The sequence below is a fragment of the Vulpes lagopus genome, chromosome 9, assembly GCF_018345385.1.
Source record: "Vulpes lagopus strain Blue_001 chromosome 9, ASM1834538v1, whole genome shotgun sequence".
Lineage (NCBI taxonomy): Eukaryota > Metazoa > Chordata > Mammalia > Carnivora > Canidae > Vulpes > Vulpes lagopus.
Genome location: NC_054832.1, coordinates 68,773,921 through 68,780,588, shown reverse-complemented (window position 1 = coordinate 68,780,588; position 6,668 = coordinate 68,773,921). Strand labels below are relative to the sequence as shown.

Genomic DNA, 6,668 nt, shown 5'->3' with positions numbered 1-6,668 from the left:
CTCAAACCCGTTACTACTTTATTGGCTAATTTCATGTAGTATTTTAAGTCTTTTGTTGTCATTTCAATTGTCTTTACAGCATCTTCACCAGGCATCGATTCCATCCTAGCGTGTCATTTTCTTTGCTTAACTATAAGAAGCAACTCATCTGTTAGATTTGATCACGAGATTATAGCAATTCAGTCACATCTTCAGACTGCATTTAAAAAATTTTTTTTTTTACTTTATTTAATAGGTAGGAATAGTCTCAAAAATCTTTCTCTTCATCAGATGTTTGACCCCCTTGCAAAACTTTTGGTCGCCCAGCTTGAATGTGGAGCTTTACTCTATCAATAATATGCTTTTCTTGTTGTAGTGCATCCTGAAGATCTTATTTTGGAGAAAAATGAACCCAACCCATACCTCTATGAAATCCTGTCTCTTTGTCAAAAGGTACAGTGCACTTTCATACATGGCCAAACTGTGCAAAGTGTTCTCTCAGCTCACTCGAGGCTGCAGTCCAGGGAATTTTTCTGACAAAAGCCACCAGCTGGCCAATCCTCACACGCAGTGCCACAGTGCCCCTTGCTGCTGAAGCCACCATCTTTAGATTTCAGACTGCATTTCTAATTCTAGTTGTCTTACTATTTCTGCTGTAGTTACTTCCTCCACTCAAGTCTTGAACCCCCCAACGTCATACGTGAGAGGTGGAATCCACTTCTTCCAAACTCCTTTTGATGTTGATGTTATGACCTCTTCCCATGAATTACAGATATCCTTAATGGCATCTAGAAAAAGCCTGAAATATCAGGAGAACTACTAAAATGCACACAGAGACACAGAGTGAGCAAATGCTGTCAGGAAAATGATACCAACAGACCCCCTCAAAGCGGGGCTGCTGCAAACCTTCAATTTGTAAAGTGCAGTAAAGTGAAGTACCATCAAATGAGGTATACCTGTGTGAAAGCTGTTGAAGAGTTCATCCTAAGAATTCACACCACAAGGGAAAAAAGCATTTTCTTTTTTTTTGTTTGTTTGTTTTTTTAGATTGTATGTATATGAGATGATGAATGCCAACTAAATATTGTGATGATCATTTCACAACATAGGTGACTCAAACCATTATCCTGTATACCTTAAACTTATATAGTGTTGTATGCCAATTATATTTCAACAAAACTGGATGGAGGAGAAGGGAAGGAAGTAAAAATAAAAAGCAAAGCCCAAATAATGCCATGCTGATCATTGGTAGCAGTTTTATTTGCCTTGCAAGCGCTCCCTACAGGAGATGGAGCACAGTGAGCCTACAATAGATGGCCTAGGTACTAGGACAGGGCACTTCCTGTAGGCCTACAGGAAAGGGTGTAGATCTTCCAGATCTTTTCTCTGGAAGAGATCCAGAGTCTCTTCCTCTTTTTATTAGAACACTAATCCTATCAGAGTCAAGCCCTACCTTTATGCCCTCATTTAAACTTATTTCCAAAGGCTCTATTTCTGAATATAGTCATAGTGGGGCATAGAGCTTCAACATAGGGATCTTGGCAGGACACGAATATTCAGTCTATACCATGCATAAAGGAATGACCTTTGTAAAGACTACTGGGTATAGGGGAGATTCTCTTTCTCCCACTGGTGAATGGCTTTTGGACAATGGCCTCTTTTCTCCATTACCCAAACTGGACTTGAATCAGAGAAAAGCACTTTTAGTTCCTTACCCTCCTGAACTCTCTAGTCCCTACTGGGGTGGCTCCTTTCCAGGTACCCAAATCATTTATCATGAATTAAATAGCTTGCTGAGAATGCAAAATGTTCTAAGTCAAGGCATGGATCAAAATCACTTAGAGAAAGTTAAGGCTTCATGCTTTTAATTTACTTTCATTCATTCAAGAGTATGGTTGGTGTGACACCCCTCTAAGGATTTGTCACATGTGCAACAGAAGAAAAAGTGAGCTGTATCCTGAATAAAGGCCAGAAGATCAGATGTGAGGAGACATCGAATCATTGTCTACACCTGGGAAAGGAATTTTGAGTGGTTAAGATCAGCTTGGTCTTTCTGAACACTCTTTTTTTTTTTATTTTAATATTTTACTTATTTATTCATGAGAAAGAGAGAGAGAGAGAGAGATCAAGGCAGAGACACAGGCAGAGGGAGAAGCAGGCTCCATGCAGGGAGCCCGACATGGGACTCGATTCCAGGTCTCCAGGATCAGGTCCTAGGCTGAAGGCGGTGCTAAACCGCTGAGCCACCCGGGCTGCCCCTTTCTGAACATTCTTGAACAATTTGTAGTGAGGCTTCAGAATTATTTATGGTCCCTTCCACCTAGACTTCGGTTTCTTGCTGACACCATAAGCGACTGACATTTCCTGAGCTGGACTTTTTTTTCTCACTGCTCACTGGAAGTGGCGTGGAGGCCAGCTTGTTTTCCTTTCTTCCCTGGCCTGATCTGCTCTGTGGAAGCAGCTGAAGGAGCTTCTTGTGCAGAAGCAGAGCTCAGATGGGGCCTTCATGTGAGGCTGGGAGGGCCTTGTTTGAACTTTTTGGATTCAGCTGGATTTTAGCCTTGAATTATTAAAAATGAGTATTGATTGCAGGAATTAATTGTAGTGTTTCTAAAATCAGTAGCAATATGAAGTCGATAAGCCATTAAAAAAAATTACTCAAGCACTATCTACCGATCTTGTGAGGAATGTTTACCTTTTTAGCCATTGTTTTGACCTTTACGATTTCATACTATGGAAAGGAATCTGTATTTAGTAAATAAAACCAACAATCCCCCTACACAAATAAAAGTCATTGTACCAGACCCTTCCTAGGGCAAGAGAGCAACTGAGGCAGCCCAGGAGAGCCTGCCATCATGATTCTAGTAGCAGAAGCAAAATGGAAAAGAGGAGAAAGATTTACTTACATCTCTGCCCCGATGATTTCTGACTGTCCCACCCACCCTTTCCCCAACACTGAGTTTCTAAGTTATCTCCTAAACTTTTTTTTTTCTTTCAGATAAATTAACAAGCAGGTCTAAAAGACAAAAATAAATAGCGCTTTGAGTAAGCATTTGCTTTTCTAAAGGGTTTGTTGAGCCCAGGTGAATATTCAAAGGATGAAGTTGACTCGATGCTGTCCTTTCTGACCAAACTTGAGTCAAATTCCTCTGAGCCCCTGGCACAGTTCTTGTGGGCTGGTAAGTGTAGTCTTGGCAAGAGTCCCACAAAGTCACTGTAGAGAGAATCCCTCATTTTTGATAGCTGATATAGCTGATATCTGATCAAGTTTCTCATCCAGCACTCATATCTGATCTTGTCTCGCCCTCAGCAAGAGTCCTGTTAAATTGGTTTAACAAGAAACCTCCTCTCCTGTTGTTTCCTCATTTCCTTTTTTTATCCATCCCCCCCACCTTAGCTATAAATCCCTACTTGATCTTGTATTCAAAATTGAGTGAGCTCTCTTTCCCCATTGCACTCATCTTGTCATCTGTTGCAATAGTCTTGAATAAAGCCTTCCTTACTGTTCTAACAAGCATCAGAATAACTTTTTCTGAGAGCTCCAGGAGGGTAAGAACTTCTTTGCTTTTTTCCAGTAATGCAACCCTAGTATTTTTTTTATAAAAGATTTTATTTATTTATTCATGAGAGACACAGAGAAAGAGAGAGGCAGAGACACAGGCAGGGAGGGAAAAGCAGGCTCCATGCGGGGAGCCTGATGTGGGACGTGATCCCAGGTCTCCAGGATCACACCCGGGGGGGGGGGGGGGGGGGGGGGGGGGGGGGGGGGGGGAAGGCGGCGCTAAACTGCTGGGCCACGGGGGCTGCCCGCATTCCTAGTATTGGGGGTGTCAGGAACCTGGACTTCTTTCAGTGAAGATTTGTTGATAAACAGATACTGACACAAATAATCTTATTCGCTCATCTGGTCCCCCTTTTATAGAAGAAAAGGAGGCTTAACTGGTTTAAGAGATTTATTTCTTATCTACCAGCTAGTAAGAAACATTCCAGGGAGGGACTGTTTGTTGCTCTATCCTATGTTATAAATATCTTCTAATATAAGCATAGATTAAAAAATAGCTTCGGTGGGGGTGACTGGGTGGCTCAGTCATTAAGCATTTGCCCTCAGCTCAGGTCATGATCTTGAGATCCTGGGATCAAGCCCCATGTTGGACTCCCTACTCAGCAGGGTCAGCAGAGAGTCTGCTTTTCCGTCTCCCTTTATTAGTCCCTGCCCCCCTCCCCATGCTCTCTCTCCCTCTCAAATAAATAAATAAAATCCTTTTTCGAAAAAAAGATGTAGCTTCAATGGAGACAAATAGGCAATAGCAGACAATAGCCAAGAGCTACGTTTATTGAAAATTTGCTACATGTAGGCCTCTAAGTATACATTAACTTTAATTCTCACAGCAACCTAGTGATACAGGAGCTATGATGATTATTATTTTACTTGCTTTATTTTTTAAAAGAACACATTGCTAAATTTCTCTCTTTGCAAGTTTGCTTTTAGTAAAAGCCCTTTGAGCAAAAGATACGACTCTTAGAGATGTTAGTAGTTTAAAAAAGAAAAAAGAAAAAGAGGTCCCCATCTAACCAACTGCCCAGGTGTCAGATGGGTCTCAGAGCCTCCCATTGGCCTCCCTTTCATTGGTTTCAAATGCCATGACTCTATTTCAACACAATCATCATTGAGCAGATTAGCAAGAAATTTGAAAAACATTTTCCAGGTCTTGTGGTCAATACAAAAATAAAGTTAATGAATTATTATTGAAATAAATAGTGAATGTGAATGTTGAAGAGAGCTGCAGGTCAAGACTGGAGAGAAATTAATCAGTATAAAAAGTGTGGTGGAGAAGAGCCAATTTAAATGGATTTTTTTTTTTTATCGACAAATGGGAAATAATCACAACTAAGGTTATTCATCTCTTTTTTGATATAACTAAAATCTCATCTAGGAAATCTTGGTCTCCTAGACATGCTCCAGGCAGTGGTCAGAATGTAAAGAGCCTACTTTGGAAATCTGGTCATCTGTCTTCTCTTCAAAAAAGAGGCAGGATGGCTCACATGGCTGCTCTTTGTTCACCCCAGCTCCTCAAGTAGCTTTGCTGACACTAGCACAGGGCAACATACGACTTGAGGTGAGTCAGCAGGCATTTGTTATTTCCACCCTCCTCTTCCTCCTCCTCCTTCTTTTCATTGAAGTGTAATTGACATAGAAAATCATACAAATCCTATTAGTTTCAGGTGTACATAATAATTCAATATGTTTATGCATTATAAAAAGATCTCTACGATAGGTCTAGTTACTGTCTATCACCATACAAAGTTATTATAATATTATTGACTATATTCCCTGGGATCTATGTTATATACCCATGATCTATTTATTTTATAACTAGAAATTTGTACCTCTTAATCTCCTTTACTTATTTTGCTCTCCCACTCAATCTCTCCCCACCCTGGTAATCGACAGTTGTTTCCTGCATCTAAGAGTCTATTTCTGTTTGTTTTTTTTTTAAGATTTTATTTATTTATTCATGAGGGACACACAGAGAGAGGCCAACACATAGGCAGAGGGAGAGGCAGGTTTCCTGTGGGGATCCCAATGTGGGACTCCATCCCAAGACCCTGGGATCATGACCTAAACCAAAGGCAGACACTCAACCATTAAGCCACCCAGGTGTCTGTTTCTATTTCTATTTTATTTTATTTGCTTATTTGTTTTGTTTTTTAGGTTCCACATATAAGTGAAATCGTACAATATTTATCTTTCTCTGTGTGACCTGTTTCACTTAGCATAATACCTTCTAAGTCCATCCATGTTGTCATGAATGCCAATATTTCATTATCTTTTGTGGCTCAGGAATATTCTATTATATATATATAATATACATATATATAACATCTTTTTTATCTGTTCATCTATTGTTGGACACTTAGCTTCTTCCAAATCTTGGTGATTATAAATAATGCTGCAATAATCATAGGGATGCATACATCTCTTTGAATTGTTTTTGTTTTCTTGGGATAAACACCCAGAAGAGGAATTACTGGATTGTATAGTAATTCTATTTTTAACTTTTTGAGGAAACTCCATACTGTTTTTCATAATGGCTGCACCAACTGCTACATTCCCAGCAACAGTGCATGGGGATTCCCTTTTCTCCACATCCTGTCCAACACTTGTTATTTCTTGTCTTTTAGTAATAACCAAACTGATAGGTGTGAGGTATTATCTCACTGTGATTTTCATTTGCATTTCCCTAATGATCAGTGGTTTTGGGCATCTTTTCATGTGCCTGTTGGACATCTGGATGTTTGCTTTGGAAGAATGTCTTCAAAGCTTTTGCCCACTTTTTATTTTTTTTTTTATTTTTCAATTTTTAGTTTTTAAGTTTTTTTTTTTGTTTGTTTTTTGTTTTTTTTTTTTTAGAGAGAGAGAGAAAGAGTGAATGAGCACAAGGATGGGAGGGGCAGAAAGGAAGGAGAGAGAATTCTAAGCAGGCTCCATGTCCACCAAGGAGCTCAAATGTGGGACTCAATCTCATGACCCTGAGATCATAACTTGAGCTGAAATCAACAATTAGATGCTTAGTCAACTGAACCACCAAGTGCCCTGTTTTGTTTTTTTCAAATATATATATATATATATATATATATATATATATATATATATGTTAAGTTTTTTTCACATATATATATATTAAGTT

At 39.3% G+C, this 6,668-nt stretch overlaps 1 pseudogene; it reads right to left on the bottom strand.

Annotated features, from left to right (window-relative positions):
- Positions 1 to 247: 247 nt before the first annotated feature.
- Positions 248 to 583, bottom strand: LOC121498455 (annotated as a pseudogene).
- Positions 584 to 6,668: the final 6,085 nt, after the last annotated feature.